The sequence below is a fragment of the Lagenorhynchus albirostris genome, chromosome 4, assembly GCF_949774975.1.
Source record: "Lagenorhynchus albirostris chromosome 4, mLagAlb1.1, whole genome shotgun sequence".
In the NCBI taxonomy this organism is placed as follows: Eukaryota; Metazoa; Chordata; class Mammalia; order Artiodactyla; family Delphinidae; genus Lagenorhynchus; species Lagenorhynchus albirostris.
Genome location: NC_083098.1, coordinates 103,697,140 through 103,715,463, shown reverse-complemented (window position 1 = coordinate 103,715,463; position 18,324 = coordinate 103,697,140). Strand labels below are relative to the sequence as shown.

The 18,324-nt window shown below is 43.3% G+C and overlaps 1 protein-coding gene across 1 annotated transcript in view; it reads right to left on the bottom strand.

Moving 5' to 3' along the window:
* Positions 1-18,324, bottom strand: part of FAM184B (family with sequence similarity 184 member B) — a 114,182-nt gene that overhangs the window by 69,301 nt on the left and 26,557 nt on the right. The window lies entirely within an intron of this gene.

Genomic DNA, 18,324 nt, shown 5'->3' with positions numbered 1-18,324 from the left:
TTTCCAGCATTCACTCATGTGAGTCTGCCCTGTCTGTGAAAATGCTCCCCATGGGCACACCCTTGAATTAACACAAGATCAGATTTCAGGCTGGAGGTAGCAGAGAGGGTCTCACACTAGGCTCGAGCCTCAAGGCACTTTGGCATGTACACTTTTATTCGTGGTGTCTTGCAATTAAAGTCCCCAAACAATCCCCACCAAAGACCTGCCCAAACTGTTCTCTTAGGCTGAGATCTGGTTTCAGAACTTTTGTCTTTCTAGAGGTGCCAGACCCACCGTCTCCTGACCTTCCTTAGAAGGTTACTCCAAGCGTATGTAGGCATAACCTGGAAAGTATGATACGTTATTATTCATATCATATTTTAGTCACCATCCTTTTTTATACACATATACATTCATATGCACCATGATTTTTTTTTATTTCATAGATATCTTGGAGATTATGCCATTTCTATATATAAAGAGATTCCTCATTTTTAGTTTTAGCTACTTCCTATGCCATATCATATGGATGTGCTATGAATTATTTCTCCATTACCTGCTGATAGACATTAAGTTGTTTCTCTATGGAAGATCATCAATATGTTTACTTCGGTGTTATTAAATAAAATTTTCCTTACTCTTTTTTTCCATTCCTCCTGGTAATCTTGAGGTCCAATTCTTGCTTATGAATGCAACAAATGAAATTCCAGAGCTTGGTCTTAAAAAACTAATCTTCACAGTTAGTATAGAATCTTAGGAAAGAGATGAAAGAGGTGTCTCCTCTCCCAGCCGTAGGTGGGGAGAGATGCCATTTTCCATCATAAAACTGATATGAAGAATTTGTATTAGAATTCTTCAGTTCAAAAGCATCAAACTCATTTCCCTGAACAACATGGAGACATTTGTGAATGTTCACAACTGTGCCCATGGCAAGGGCACTCCTGGCACTACTCTGTTGGGTCATCTTGCCTATTCTCAAGTCAGTCTCATCTTTTTCCACTCTCTCCACTTCCTCATTCCCACAACCTTGATCTCTGAGCTTGCCCTCCTTCTTCGCCTAGCCCAATAGTCTCTTTTTACCTTAATTTCTCTCCTTTAAAGCCACAACCAATCATGTCAACTACCTTCTTATTGACATCTTCAAATCACCTGCGCACCTCATCTTTAGCCTCCAGATCAACCCATCCACCTCAGCTCTTGTCAAATACTACTAACTGGTACTTAAGATTTCCAACCTCATCTGTGCTCTCCATGCGGATACCATTTAATTGAGTTATTGTAGTAATTCCCTATTCTTTTTTTCCACAAGGGCTATTTCAATTTTCTACCATGTTTCTCAGGGCTGCGACCCTAAATCCTGGACCACTGCTACTCTCCTAGCACAGTTATCTCCTGGGTTTTTTTTCTGCGGTATGCGGGCCTCTCACTGTTGTGGCCTCTCCCATTGTGGAGCACAGGCTCCGGACGTGCAGGCTCAGCGGCCATGGCTCACGGGCCCAGCCGCTTCGCGGCATGTGGGATCTTCCCGGACCGGGGCACGAACCCATGTCCCCTGCATTGGCAGGCGGACTCTCAACCACTGCGCCACCAGGGAAGCCCCTCTCCTGTTTTTTTTGAAGGAGTAATGATTAAGGGCTTGGACTCCAGAACCAGCCAAACTCAGCTGAAGTCCTAGCTTCACTGTCTCTTAGCTGGTGACCTGGGTCAGGTGATTCAACCTGTCTGGAGCTCAGTTTCCTAACAGTAAAATCGGATTAACAATAGCACCAACCTCCTAAGGCTACATTGAGGGCTACATGAGATATTGCATAGAGACACCAGATACCCAATAACTACATAATGAATATTACCTTCTGTCCAGAGAAAAGGACTTGGACTTTTAACCGCAGGCTGGGAAAAAGCCAGAGCATTTGGTCATTCTTGGTATAGTATTGGGGGCAGAAGCAGACTGGTGTGGTTAAAGAGAGAATGGAGGGTGGGGAAGGGGAGATTAAGAATGTGTGCCATTCTTCCCCAAAACCACTGGTGAAGGGACTAGGGATAGAGTAGGCAGATGACTAGATGGGCAAACAGGATCAAAGTAACATGGAGGGCACTAGAGAAAGGCAGATAAGAAGATTTAGTAGAAAGGAAAAGAAACAGAAGAAATGGTATAACTCAAGATAAATGAGTTTTACTTGGAACAATTGGGGGAAAGCATAAAGAATTTCACCTCCTATGTAAAGTGTCCTTTAGCTCCCTCCAGATACTAGAAACTTATCCCATTCATCTGTCCTCCAGTGTACTGTGAACCACTTGGTTGTTACGGCCCTTTCATATCATAGTATGGACATTTAGATGCTGGATGTCAAAGTAAAATGTGAGCTTCATAAGCATAGGGACCTCAGCTGATATATTCTTTAGTTCCCCAAGACTTAGCACAATGGCTGGCCTGATCCAGACTCTCAGTGTGTTTCCTGTTAGACTGAAGGAGAACTTTGTAAGGGGTGGCAAGAGATTGAACGAATAGGATTCCAGAAGAGAGACCTGCAGGCGTAGAGGCCCTGAAGTGGGAACACACACGAAACAGACAAGCATTAACAAGTAAAATACTAGGCTTTGGAGTCTACACTGCCTGAGTGCAGATCCTCTTTGCCATTGCATGGATGCCATACAACATATGGATCCAGATGCTATCTGCTCTGTGTGACCTTGGGCATGCCATATAATCTCACTGGGCCTCAGTCTCCTCATCTGTACAATGGGGAGAATAAAGTTCCTGCTTCATGAGGTTACTGAAGGATTAAATGAGACAGTGCTATACGGCACATCACATAATGCCTGGCTCACCGTAAGCACCTATGGGACCTGGCTGTTCCTATTATGGTTGTCCACAGGGCACTTTAAGCCTGATGGAGACTTCTGTGGCAATGGCACTCCTCTTAGGGAAGGCAGTATAGTAGAACTGGTGGAGTAGGGGTCCTCTGGAGTGAGAGAGACCTAGATTTAACTTCCTGGTAAGAGAGATTGCTGGTGGACCCAAGTTCTGTTTCTCTCCTTTGTCCTTAGAAATAGAACCTTAACTTGTCCGTGGGCACACTGCCACATTCCTCAGCCTCCCTTCTAACTTGGAGCAGCTAAGTGACCAAGTTTTGCCTAGTTGGATATAAGCAGATGTGTCATTATTTCTTCCGAGATGAATCTTCTATTTTCAAGCTTTCATCTTGAACCATGAAGGGGATGCCACAGGCTAAGGTTGGCAGGACAATAAGATAAGAGGAACCGGGGTCTCTGACACAGTGGAAGACCATGCCAGCCCTGCAGTGATTCCAACAGGATTGCACTGGGTTTTCTGTCATTCACAGACAAACTAGCTCTGTTTGATACATATACTTCTCAACTCTGATCTTTTAAAAATTGCTTAAGTTATTTCACTTCTTGAAACCTCAGTTTCTTGCCTGTAAAAGAGAGATAACCCAGACCTGGTTTTTTTGAGGATCAAATAGGATTACATCTTTTAGTTGTTGGCACATAGTAGGTACTTATTAAATGTTTTTGTCTTCTCTTTTCTCACACTATGCCCTCAAAAGGAACATCGCTTGTTTTTTGGAGACACAATCTGCTCTACCCCCCACCCTACCCCACCCTCAGAGTCTGAAATTGTTGAGCAGATTTTGAGCATACCCACCCTTCTCCTGGACCTGATGACTCACAGGTCACTTGGCAACCTTTCCGCTGCCACCTGCTTGATTTCTTTCAGTCACCACCTACTCAACTGAAACTTCAAAGTGACTGACCCAAGCCTTATTTGTGAATCTTCTCCCTCAGGAGGAGGCCAACTTCAGAATCCATCAAGGGACATGAATAATTCAGGAGCCAAGAGAAATACTGAGCAAGTTGCAATGTCTTCCCAAGGGTTTTAGAAATTCACTGCTAATGGTGTGAGTTCAGAGAAAATTTCTGCAGCGGGCCTGTTAAGGTCTTAGAGGTCGAGTATTGTAGGTTTAACAGAGCTATAATGAATGGTTTCTGAGTCTCAGGTCGTAACGAAAGTTTCCATGCAGTCTGGCAGCAGGATTCAGAAGTGAAATGGAAAAGGAAAACAGGAAATAATATTTATTGAGTGCCCAGAGTATAACTTCTCTGGGCCAGGTGATATACATATTATTTGTCAATAAATCTAACAATTTTACAAAGTGGACATTCTCATGCTTCTTCCTGTTTGACATTGGGTGGGGTTAATTTAACATCTAGGAGGGACAGAGCATGGTGCTTAAAAGGAGGCTTTGGATCCTGCTGGACCTGGGTTCACATTGTAGCTCCACCTCTCTCTAGCTTGAGGGAGTATTGAACCTCTCTGATTCTGTAACATGGGGAGATCAATGCCTACCTCATAGATTTGTTTGGAGATTAAAATGACATACAGAACCTAAAACCGTTAGCAGCATTCCTAGCACAGAGTAAACACTCGAGAAATTCTGACTGCTATTATTTTTACTATTATTGCCAAAAGACAATGTTAAAAATAAATAATAAAATAAAATAATGTTAAAAAGTGCAGATGCTGGGATTGAAACCCAAATCCTTTTGGATCCAAAAATTAAAAGAAATAGAACAATTAGCTTGTTTAGAAAAAACCTGGTGATATTCTTTCATTCAATATTTTTATAGCATCTACTACATGCTCGTCATGGTGCTCGGCACTAGAAAAACAGAACAAATAAGATCATTCTGTTGAGGGGTTTATAGGTTAGCAGAACGTGGTAGATTGCCCTGTTTCTCCATTTTTTCCTTCCTTGCTATAGCCCTTCCAGTCTGTGGACAGCATTTACGTTTCCTTCCTTTTGGGCTTGCCTGTGACTTGCTTTGGCCAATGGAATGAGAGTGAACTTGTTGCAAACAGAGGCTTTAAGTGTGTTTATGTGTTTTGGCTTGCTCTGCTTCTAGAAGAGTACATTTAGGGTAGCCATGGGTTCCAAAATGAGAGACACGTGGAACAGGCTGGACCCCAACCCAAAGGCTGGAGTTAGCTTGGCTCAGCCAAGCCCAGTAGAGAGCAGCTGTACAGCAGCCAACCTAAGCAGGAGATAAAGCACTGCTCTTGTAGGCTGCTGAGATTTTTAGGGTTGTTTGTTACACAGCATTATCGCAAGAAAACCTGACTAACACATGAAAAGAGAGAGAGACAAGTAAGCCAATTAGTACATTTAGTGGTATTTGAGGTGCTTTGCTAGAAATCTTCTAGAGAAGGGCACAAGGGTCACAGGGAAGGATCACATTGCTCCAGTAATTCTCTCCCTTCCTTCCTGCATCATCATTAATGGATCACTCCCATCAACATATAAGTGTATTATAATTTTTATCATTGACAAAAATCTTTCTTTTGATCCCACATCTCCCACTTTTCTGCATGTCTTTATAGCAAACTCCTCAAATACTTTGTTTATACCCATTGTCACTAATTCCTCACCTCCACTTCTCTCCTGAACCCTCTCCAGTCAGGCTTTCAACCTCACTAATCCACCAAAACAACAGTCACTGTTTCACTAATGACCTCCAAGTTGCTAAAGCAACAGAAAATTCTCAGTCTATCTGTTTAACTTTTCAGCAGCATTTGACATAAGAAATCACTTCCTTCTCCTCGAAACTTTGTCTTCACTTGGCTTCCCTCCTACTGACCACTGACCACTCCTTCTCATCTGATTGGCTAGTTCTTCCTCACCTCTCATCCTTCAAATAGAAGGGCCTCAGAACTTGGGCCTCGGACTTTCGCATCTCTACAAACACTTTCTTGGGATCTCATTCAATTTCATGATTTTATGTATGCTTTTTTTTTGCTAATGACTGTCCAACTTATGTGTCCAGGCTGGACCTGTCACCTGAATGTCAGATTCATGTCCTGTTGCTTACCAATATCTCCTCTATCTAACATGCACCTCAAATTTAATTCTGGGGATTTTTCCTTCAAAACCTGCTCTTCCCACATTATTCCCCATCTCGCTCCATAGCAACCCCCTTCTTCCAGCTGCTTACGTCAAATTTTAGAGGCTATCAATAAATACATGAAAAGATGCTGAACATCACTAATTATTTGGGAAATGCAAATCAAAACTGCAATGAGAATCACTTTGTTGTACACCTGAAACTAACACAACATTGCTAATCAACTATACTCCAATATAAAATTTAAAATTTTTAAAAATTAAAAAAAAAACTGCAATGAGTACCACTTCATGCCCATTAGGATGATGATCATCAAAAAACAAAAAATAAGTGTTGATGAGAATATAGAGAAATTGCAACCCTTGTGCACTGCTAGTGGGAATGTAAAATGGTTCAGCTGCTATGGAAAATGGTATGGTGGCTCCTCAAAAAATTAAACATAGAATTACCATGTGATCCAGCAATTCCACTTCTGGAATTTCAATTCCAATAATTGAAAGCGGGAACTTGAATAGATATTTGTACAACCATGTTCACAGCATTATTTACACTAGCCAAAAGGTAGAAACAACCCAAGTGTCCATTGATAGATAAATGGATAAACAAAATGTGGTATATACTTACAATGATGTATTACTCAGCCTTAAAAAGAAAAAAATTTGGACACATGCAACAACATGGATGAACCTTGAAGATCTTAAGCTAAGTGAAATAAACCGGTCACAAATGGACAAATGTGGTGTATGATTCCACTTGTATGAGGTACCTAGAGTAGCAAAATTCACAGAGATAGAAAGTAGAATGGTGGTTGCCAGGGGCTGGGGGGAGGGGGTTCTGGGGAGTCAATGTTTCACGAGTAGAGAGTTTTAGTTTGGGAAGATGAAAAAGTTCTAGAGACAGATGGTGGTGACAGTTGCACAACAGTGTGAATGTACTTAATGTCATTGAACTGTACACTTAAAAATGGTAAATTTTATGTCATTTATATTTTATCACATTAAAAAAAGACAGTTAAAAAAAGTTTAGAGCCGTCTCTGCCTCAAATCTGTCTCTGACATCCTAAATCCACTCCATCAGCCAATCCTGAATCTCGCCCCTTCTCACCATCCCATCCTGCCCTTAATCTGAGTCATGAGCACCTCTCACTTGGACCATTACAATGGCCTCAACCCTTGTTTCTACCTTGCCATCTAAAGTCTGTTAAAAGTCAGTCAAAAAAAAAAAAAGTCAGTCAAATCATGTCTCCCCACTGCTCAAAACCTTCTGATGACTAACCACGCAGAAAATGTCAGAGCCTACGGCAACCAGAAGGGGGTTACATATTCTGGCTTCCCAGGCCCTTTCTGAGCACACCTCATCTTCTTCTCTTTCTCACTCCCTCCACTCCAACCACATGGACATCCTTGCCATGCCTCAATCATGCCAAGCACACTCACTCTCTCACTGCATCTCCGTGTATATTGTTGCCTCTTCTGGGAGGACCATTCTCCTTTGGGTTTCTCCTCATCTGCCACCTTATCAGTGAGACCCGTGCTGATTACCCCCCAAATCATTGCTCTCCTCATACTTTTTCCTGCTTTATTTTTCTCCATGTCACCTTTATCTGACATATCATATATTTTACATGTTGGTTTTTTTTTCGATTTGCTTATTGGTCTTCCTCTCTAGAGTATGAGTTATATGCGGGTAGATTCTTTTGTCTGTTGCGTCCACTACTAGATCCCAGAACAGTGCCTGACGTGTGAAAAGGACTCTGTAACTATTTGTTGAATGAAAGAAAAATCTCTTTATCCAAGCAGAGAGGCATCAGAGTGCAGAGGATACTTGAGTTGGGTATGAAAAGATGAGCAAATGTCATCCAGGTGAAGAGAAAGGAGAAGAAAATACAGGTAGGGGGAGTGCCAGGAGCAAGAAGTAGCACAAAGGCATGAAATAGGGGGGACTGGGAGGGGACATGCAAGGGGAGTCCTCCTGGCCAGAGCCTGGTGAGGGGCATTGGCAAGACGGGGAGGACAGCATGACCCAGCACTGGACAGGTGGGCAGGGGTCAGACACTCAAGGGTCCAGCATCCATGTTAAGGAGTTTAGACTTTATCCTGTTTACATAGCACATGGTGATCATGCAGACTCCCATACCTTGCCCTGAGATCCTGTTGTGGTACGGCTGGGGCATGGAGAGGCCAGGACCTACATTTTTTTAACACTCGGCTGCCCAGGGCTTCAGGCTCTAAAAGCATATGGGTGCATACTTTGAGGAACTGTGGCTTCTATGCCACGCAGGAAGCTTTTCTTACAAGATTCTACCTCTCTGAAACTACAGGGAATAAAACCCTCCATAATGTTTAATTTTACATGGCAACTTGACTGGGCCACATGGGGCCCAGATATCTGGTTAATATTATTCTGGGTGTGTCTGTGTTTCTGGATGAGATTAACATTTGAATCTGTCAACTGAGTAAGGCAGATTGCCCTCCCCAGTGTGGGTGGGCCTCATCCAATATCCAGTGGGGGTCTGGAGAGAACAAAAGCCTGGGTCAGGGAGAATTCACTCTCTGACAGCTTGAGATGGGATGTCAGTCTTCTCTTGCCCTCAGATTAGGATTTACACCATTGGTTCTCCTGGTTCTCAGGCCTTTAGACTCAGACTGGAATTTGCACCACCAGCTCCCATGGGTCTCCAACTTGCAGATGGTACACTGTGGGACCTTTCTGCTCCATAGTCACATGAGACACTTTCTCAGAAGGAATCTCTTTCTACATATATATCCTATTGGCCCTGTCCCTCTGGAGAATCTTGATTAAGACATTCTCCATTTCATAAGTTTGGGGACCACTGCCCTGACTTCAGTGTGGAGTCCAGATGCGATGGGGCAGGGAGAAAAGTGTGGGAGGCAGGGGGATGAGCTCGGGGTGAGCTGGAGTCAGAGCAGGGGAAATGGGAAGGGGTGTGGGTTCAAGAGTGGCCAATTAGCAAGAGTGGCAGGGCAGAGACTCACTAGGTGTGGGGTAGGGGAGACGGAAGAGTCCAGTGGATTCTCCAGCTGGCATGACTGAAGCGGGGTGGGGGGTGTCCATGCCACCCCACCTCAGAAGCATAGCATCCTGGGATGCCAGAACATGGATAGGCCAAGGTCACTGCTTGACTCATGTCCCTGCACATGAGGCAGCTCCAACTCTCCTGGCACCAAGTCAGAACAGAGGACTAGCTAAACCTTAAGAAGGAAGTCCTGAATTTGGGTGCTGAAACTCCTGGGAAGAGCAGAGGTCTTGTGATTGCTCTTCCTTTCTTTATGGAAATGGGTTAAAACAGGTCCCAAACAAGGCTGGGCTCCTGCAAGCAAATGGGCTTGGAATGGAGGCCAAGATACTCATTTTTTTAAAGAAAATCTCATCATTATCCATCAGACAGCCATTGCTAGACACCTAGCTGCACATGGCACTGAGCTGTGAGGCATAAGCTTCTGAGTAATTGAAGCTCAACTGTCTCCCAAACTTGTTTAGACTGAGACTTAGCTGAAAGGTAAGGGCAGTCTCTTCAGAAGGCTCTTACTGAGAGCCTCTCCTCTCACTAGCGGAGGCCAACACTCACAGATATAGGCCCGCCTGCCTTCCAGGGAGTATCACCCTCTGCATAAGATGAGTGGATATATGTATAACTGATTCACTTTGCTGTACACCTTAAACTAGCACAACATTGTAAATCAACTATACTCCAATAAAATTTTTTTTTAAAAGCTTTAAAAAAACCCCCAAACCGGGGCTTCCCTGGTGGCGCAGTGGTTGAGAGTCTGCCTGCCGATGCAGGGGACATGGGTTCGTGCCCCGGTCTGGGAAGATCCCACATGCCGCGGAGCGGCTGGGCCCGTGAGCCATGGCCGCTGAGCCTGCGCGTCCGGAGCCTGTGCTCCGCAACGGTAGAGGTTACAACAGTGAGAGGCCACAACAGTGAGAGGCCTGCGTACCGCAAAAAAAAAAAAACAAAAAAACAAACCCCAAACCAAAAAACAAAAACAAACAAAAAAAGATGAGGGACCATATTTTGAAGCTCCAATGACTTGCTTACAGCTTCTTGGAACACAAAGACTAGGGCTAGCTCCCTTGGTTAGCCAACCTGGTCAATATTTATGCATATGTGTTGCAATACTTCCTTTGTGAACAAAATCAATACAAAAAATTCTTTAAAAACTCAATACAAAGAAATCTTAATACCTCTCACAGGAAATACTTTAACAGAGAAGTACTCCAGGTAGGAGCATCAAAATCTATAACTACAGATACAAACAAAATCATGAGAACTTAATAGCAGAAAAAGTGGAGGAGGAGTTTAAGGTAGTCTTGTTGCTGCTGTGGGTGTAACGAGGTGTGCAAGGTGCTGCCTGAAGCTTCGATACGGGTGACAGGGAGCTGCAAGCCACAGGCCATGTTGGTTGCAGCCACTCTCTGCTTTCAGAAATAAGCTCTTCAACTCAACCTCAAATAAACTTCTCCTGGGAATGAACGTGCGACAATAGAAAGAGCATTTGGCTTTCATAGAGTTGAGGGCACGCCTGCTCTCTGTACTTCCTAAAAATGTCTGGAATCATTTCTTCCAAACCACCTTCCTTGTGATTACTCTACTTTAAGGCCCCTTCATCCCTTGCCTCACTAGAGTGTTCCATTTACTGGGCCCAAGGTCATTGCTATGGTTGTTACTATTACCATCATAGAAGAGGTCCAGGGTGAGCAGCTTGTGCTTAGGTTGGGGATGAACTGGAAGATGTATATATCACTTCTGTCAGCACCCATAGGCCTACACTTAATCTCAGAGCCAGAAAGGAGTCAGGGAGATGCAGTCTCTGGCTGGGCTGCCTTGTGCTTAGCTAGAATATAGATGGTTCTATTACTAACAGGAAAAAAGAGAGACAGGTTGCTTCCCCTGTGCCACACCTTAGAAAGTTACAATCTTGCCTTTTACCAAATCTATACCAGCTATGTTATATACAAATGAGGATGCCAAGGCTCAGAGATTTCAAGCAATTTTGCCAATATCCTTCATCCCATTAGGGCAGAATGGAAGCTAGAGCTTGTCCCCTGATTTTCAGTCCGATGTTCTTTTTCTCTAAATTGAGTCTTTGGTTTAAATTGAAAAGGTTACCATAGAATTTCTAAGCTGTGCCAGATAAATAGAATGACCTTTAAAAATGAGACCAGATTGTGACATTGCTCAAATGCTGAACAGAGATGCAAAAGGAGCCAGTAAAATGTCAGAAAGAAAGACGACTATATTCTTAGAATTTTAAGATTATAAGCAAGGTACCACAAAGACCATTTTTTCATTTCATAAATAAGGCAACTTTGGCCCCAGGAGTCTACTGATTTCTACACCATCACACAGCTTGTGTGGAAGAGCCACAGTGGGGCCTTTATCTCTTGATTTTCAGTGTTCCTTTCACTGAATCTCAAAGTCCCTCATGAGAGAGATAATGGGTCTCAGAAGAGCCTAAAGTTGGAACCCGTGAGACTCCCAGGAAGTCCCACTTTCTCTCCTCAGGTGTTATCTACAGAATTTGTTACTCTCTTATCTGACTCATATTCACCTTCAATTCAACAACTTCCATTTATAGAAGCCCTTCCCTTCATCCATCACCATGCTGGGGTGGAGGGATGTGAAGATATAGAAGCCATGGTCCCTGCCCCAGGAAACTTACAATTTAGTAACAAATATGTAAAACAACCATGAAGTGATGCAAGATGACATGATGGCAGGATACAGGGTGGTGACTACTTTATTTTCCCAGAAAATGTAATATCCCACCCACCACCTGTGAGAGACTCTCACCCCTGGCCAAAGGGACAAGTAGGTATCCTTGGCTGGCTACTGATAGAACCCCATCCTTCTGATGGGGTTGTCATGGAGTTGTCATGGCTGGAGCTCTAGCAGTCATCTTGGACCATGAAGAGACATCAAGAATGAAGCTTTGCAGCCGGCAAGGCAGAGCAGAAAGATACAAAAGCCTGGCTCCCTACAGCATGAATCTTCCATCCCAACCTGTGATTGTATACTTCTGGTCCTCTTTTATGTAAGGGAGTAATACACTTCTCATTTGTTTGGGTTTTTCTGTTATACGTAGCTGAACCTAATCCCAAGTAATTAAAAGCCCATTTATTTTGCTCACTTTTATATCTCCTGTACTTGCATTGTATCTGGCGCAAAATCTGTGCTCATGAGAAGTGTCTGATGAATCATAAACAAATGGGTTTGTATTAAATGGCCCACACCACCAACACAATAAAAATGAATATTATGCATATATACATAAAATATATGTAGCTATTTATAGTTCAGGGATTATTTTGGGAGTTGCTAGGGATTTTTCACTGTAGCTTTTAAGATCCAGTTGAGCTGTTGTTTACACCCCTCACTTCTTGAAATAACACACATAATCTTGCTTTTGGAAGAGTCCTGAGGTCAGGCTGGCAATATTTCTTTTTTATCACAGCAGTCTTTACTGTCAGCTCCATATGCAAAGCAAACCGCAAAACCATATGGTCCGCTGTCCTGGACTTTTGTAGCTAAAGGGAATAAATGGCCAACTCACTAGTTTTCTTAAAAATATACCCACCACCAATTTCTTTGTTTTTTTTAAATTGAAGTATAGTTGATTTACAATACTATGTTAGTTTCAGGTGTACAGCAAAGTGACTTGGTTATACATATGTATATATCTATATTCTTTTAAAATTCTATTCCATTATAGTTTATTATAAGACATTGAATATAGTTCCCTGCTATACTGTAAATCCTTGTTGATTATTTATTTTATATACAGCAGTATGTATCTGTTAATCCCATACTCCCAAGTTATCCCTCCCACACCTTCCCCTTCAGTAACTGTAAGTTTGTTTCCTACATCTGTGAGTCAGTTTTTGTTTTGTAAATAAGTTCATTTGTGTTATATTTTAGATTCCACATATAAGTGATATCATATGGTTTTTGTCATTTTCTGTCTGACTTACTTCACTTAGTATGACAATCTCTAGGTCCATTCATGTTGCTGCAAATGGCATTATTTCATTCTTTTTTTATGATTGAGTAATATTCCATGGTTTATATACACCATATCTTCTTTATCCATTCATCTGTTGATGGACACTTAGGTTGCTTCCATGTCTTGGCTATTGTAAATAGTGCTGCTATGAATATTGGGGTGCCTGTATCTTTCATCTTTTCTGGATATATGTCCAGGAGTGGGATTGCTGGATCACATTACTCACCATCAATTTCTTTTAAGGGGAAAGAAATCACCCTTACGAAGTAAAATATATCTCTCCTTATGCACACATCCCCTTTTCGGTCAATCATTTAGCAAATATACCAGGCACGGTACTCAGTACAGGGGGTCCAGCATGCTCAAAACAGACTCAAATCCTTGTGTGCATGAAGCTGACTTTTTAGTGAGAGAGTCAGACAACAAACATGTGAAATTAACAATCTTTTAGGATGTGATAAATGCTAAAAAAAAGAAAAGAATAAAGCAAGGAAGGAATATTTGGGGGGGGGATGGAGTTAAAATTTTACACAAGGCAGTGAAGGAAGGCTTCACTGAGAAAGTAACATTTGAGTGAAGAGCAGATGGACACGAAAGAGTGAAGAATGAAGGGTATCAGGGAAGAGCCCTCCCAGCAGAGGTTTAAGAGCAGAGTCCTAGAGGCACAAGAATGTGCGTTGGGCTATGGAGCAGCAAGGAGGCCAGCGTGGCTGGGGCAGAGTGAGTGGTGTGGGCAAGGAGCAGGCAGGAGAGGTGACAGGACCAGGTCGTGGAGGACCCGTGTCTCCTTGAAGAATTTTGGTTTTTACCCTGTGTGAAAGGGGAAGCCCTGGAGAGCTCAGAGTGTGATCTGATCCACATTTTATAAAGATCACTCTGGCTACTGTTGAGAATGGTGGAAGCAGGGAGATTCATCAGGACATGTGTCTCTTCTGGGTCCCACCAGCCTTTTCCCCCCTCTTTTTTTTTTTTCTTCTGCCGTACGCGGGTCTCTCACTGTTGTGGCCTCTCCCGTTGCAGAGCACAGGCTCCGGATGCGCAGGCTCAGCGGCATGGCTCACGGGCCCAACCGCTCCGCGGCATGTGGGATCCTCCCGGACCGGGGCACGAACCCGCGTCCCCTGCATCGGCAGGCGGACTCTCAACCACTGCGCCACCAGGGAAGCCCCCCCTCCCCCACTTCATTCCTTCGGTAATCTTCCTCCCAAGCCCACTTCAGACCCAAGAGCCATTGCATGCTCCCTCTGTCCCCATCAAAATGTATTTTTGGATTCTTCAGTCACACTAGTCAACAACAGCTGCCATTGCGAGCAGATTTATACCCAAGGAAAGCAGAGTGAAGAACAACAGTCTGTAGAGTCTCCACTGGCTGAAGGGGGTCCATGTTCTCCCCAGCGTTCAGTCGGGTCTTCTTCAGGTGTAAGCAAAGCAAATCCAAGTACGCTTATTTTCTACTGTTGATAAAGAAATTACCACAAACTGACCAGTATGGCGTGGCTAGGTTCTTGCTCAAGGGCTGAATGAAATTGAGGCGTTGCCTGCTGAGTTCTCATCTGGAGGATTTGGGGAGAAATGTGTCTCCCATCTAATTCAGGCTGTTGGCATAATTCAGTTCCTTGTGATCTTAAGACTGTCATCTGGGACTGCTCTCAGCTCCTAGAGGTCACCTGCGTTCCTTAGTACATGGCTCCCCCATCTCCCTCGCTGAGTTTTTCTCACACTTCAAGTCTCTCTGATTTCTCCATCTGCAATCTCTGATTGGGCTTTCGGGGCTCATGTGATCAGATTACTTGGAACCTTAATTACAACTGCAAAATCCCTTCCAGAGAAATCTAGATTGGTGTTTGATTGAATAACTAAAAGAAGGTATATATACACCAGGGGCTCGGAATTTGGGGCTATGTTAGAATCTCCCTAGTGTACCAGGTACACTAGGTAAGTACCAGGTAAAAGGGAGCACACTTCCCATGTGTCTGGGAAGGATCTCCAAGAATGGAAGGAAGAGGTATAGGAGCCAGGCAAGGCCTCAGAGCACGCATGACTCACACTCTCTCTACTCACCTCTCATCTCTGCTGACTTCTGCTTGTCTCAGTTCAGCAGAGCTCCTCTCCCCATAGAACAAGAAAGACCACCACCATCAGCTGCCCTAGTTCCTGCAATCACAGTTTTGTTATTCCAGCAAAAAGAGAATTTCTCTCCCCTAATGACTGAATATCACTCCAAAGGATTCCCCCAGCCTAGGTCAAGTACTCCTGGCTGGGATGGGAAGTAGAGCACCAAGATTGAGAGCCCTCTGAGAACCATGTGGAAAGGGGGAAGAGTTCTCCAAAGGAGGGAAATGGAAAGCTTGCTGGATAGACAAATAGACCAACTATGACCATACTCAGCTGTCTCACTCTTACCCACAAAGACCTTAAATCCCCTCTGCATCTCTCCCTTTCCTTTTCTTACTTGACAGTTAGTCTTGCCTTCTCTACCCCTCATGAGGTCTAGTTCTAGAATCCACAAGATTAAGTTCAAACCTACAACAGTTGGGGGTGTGGGATGCATCAAGAAGTTAAAGGAATAATGCTCCGTAGAAAAATCCAGAAAGAATTCTGGATGAAAGTTTAGTCCTTGTTCTGTACTAACTGTGATATGGAGCATGTGGTGGGGTCGGCTGTTCAGGTCTCTTTTCCTGAGAACCTGAGGTGAGGAGTACAGCCAGTTGATACCCTGAGATTCACAATCACAGTCCTGCCAAGGCAATGATCCCCCCAAGCTGCCTCTAGCCAACAACCAAGCCCAGGGGGAGGAACAAGGCTGGGCTATTTCTATCCAACACAAGAATCCTCTAATGTTCCCTCTCTGCTCAGGAGCTCTTCATTGGCCTGCCCAAGACTCTTTCTTAGCGGGACTGTAGTCTGTAGGTTTTTCTACCCAGTCCTTCCCTCTTGCCTCTCACAGGTGTCAGACCTGAAGCATGGTCAGTAGGTGCTGCCTGTCTACTCCTGTTCCTTCTCCCATTACTCTTCAGACTCTTCTCCCCATAAATCTCTTGCACATCTAAATTTGTCTTGCCATTCATTTTTTGGAAGATCCAAACGGACACACATGTCAAAACTCTATTTCTCATCTGTAACTTGGACTGGATTTCTGGGGTCCCTCTAGCTCTAAAATTCCACCTATGTGGGAGATTCTACAAGGTTACACCTGTTTGATGAAAGAAGAGAAAGAGGGCTGACCATCTAGATCTCTAATCTACAACTATTTGGGGCCTATGATCATTGCTCTTTTTGATTTTTATCCCAGCCTTTTGGTAATATCTTAACAAACAAGGAAAATAATTCTGGGCAAAGTTTCAAATGGCTATAAACATTTCAGGGACTGGTTGAAAACTCTACACATGGCTTGAAGCATCGTTTTGCCTTAACCAATTGTTCTTATACTTCAGTGTGCAGAAGAGGCCCCTGGGGGTACCTTATAAAAGGCAGATTCCTGGACCCAACCCCAAAGCAGCTTCACTCAAGAGGAGGGTGGTAGCCCCTGGGAATCTGCCTTTTCATCAAACTCCCTAGTGACTGATGCTGGTAGGTCATGGAGTAACTCTGAGAAATGAGAACCTACGATAAAATAAATTTGTATTTTTCTTAAGTTTTACAATAATTATTTACTGAGAACCTATAGTATGCTGTGTGAAGCTATACAGAGTCATTAACTCTGCATGGTGGGGGGCAGGGTGGTCCAAGATGATTTCTCATAGGCGATGATTTCTTGCAGCAGGTCATAAAAAATAAGAAGGAATTTGTCCCCCAGCCAATAACATGGTGAAGGCACTCCCAGTATGTTTAGGTCACATTAGGCAGGGGAGCCGAGGAGTCCTGGATTTGGTCAGCAATGGAAGAGAAGACTACGGGAGGGAATATGGACCTTCTGCTTTAACTCAGTTACCACCTTGGACTTTATTTTCAACGTCTGTGATATTGACAGAGAACATCACTTCAGAAGTTTAGGGAACAGCCCTCTTACCTAGATAAAACACAATGTCAACAGAAGGTTAAGAAAGAGTCAGAAGTAGTAAATGCTATTTGTTTTTTCTTCCATGGCATAACACGTGACAGAATTTAGAATGGCACTTGATCAGAGGCTCTCTGTGAAGCTGCGGGATCTCTGCTCTGGCTCCCTGAGGTGTGTGCTGTATTCAGGGGCGTCTCACAGCCCCAGGAGCGAGCATCTAATTTGGAAACCCCCCACTGTCTCTCAAGGTTAACCTGATGCAAAGGACTCAACTATCAGTGAGGGCATCTGAGCCCCTTGATCGCTGTTCAGAAGTGAGGATCCTTTGGTCCCCTTATTGTCCCTAGAGCTGATCCATAGTTGTCCTTGGGTTTGACATATGGTTTTGTCCCTTACACTTCAATCCCCTGTATAATTTTTTAAAAATCATTGTATTTTTTGTTATCAAAATAGTACATGATCAAGGTAAAAATAAATCAAAAGAACAATTATTTAAAAATTACTCCTGGGGCTTCCCTGGTGGTGCAGTGGTTGAGAATCTGCCTGCTAATGCAGGGGACACGGGTTCGAGCCCTGGTCTGGGAGGATCCCACATGCTGCAGAGCAACTAGGCCTGTGAGCCACAACTACTAAGCCTGTGCTCCGCAACAATAGAGGATGCGATAGTGAGAGGCCCGCGCACCGCGATGAAGAGTGGCCTCCGCTTGCCACAACTAGAGAAAGCCCTTGTACAGAAACGAAGACCCAACCCAGCAAAAATAAATAAATTAATAAACTCCCACCCCCAACATCTTAAAAAAAATTACTCCCAATTAAAAGACCCTTTTTTAAAAAAGAAAAAAGGAGTACATATATCCTACAATTTCAGAGGTTTAAGGGTGCTCTGAAGTGCATCTTTAAGTCTCTTACTGTCAAGGTACCCCAGTTCAGGAGTCCTTGAGAGGAAAGGAAAAAGGAAGACAGAAGGGATCAGAAAAAAAAGAACCCACAACAGAAACAGATCTAAATATTGAATTGTTAGTACAACCTATAGATTCAGCATTTGTTGCCTTGAACATAATAAGCTAAAATAAACATGGTTGCATTACCTTAAAGAAGTCAAAAGAAGAATAAAAATCACCTGTATCCCCACTGATACAAAGAAATAGTCTCGCTAACATTCTGATGTGTTTCCTGCCAGGTTGCTTTTATATGTATATGCTTTAAGTTATTTATTTTCATAACTATGATCATGGTATGTAATCAATTTCATTTCTTCATTTTTGCATTTACCATTATGAGTGATTTTTTTCTTCCTAAACATCATGCTTAATGTGGACATAAAATTCCATCATGTATCTCTATATTTTATTGCTATATACACCTATTGCTGGAAATTTAAGCCATTTTCAATGT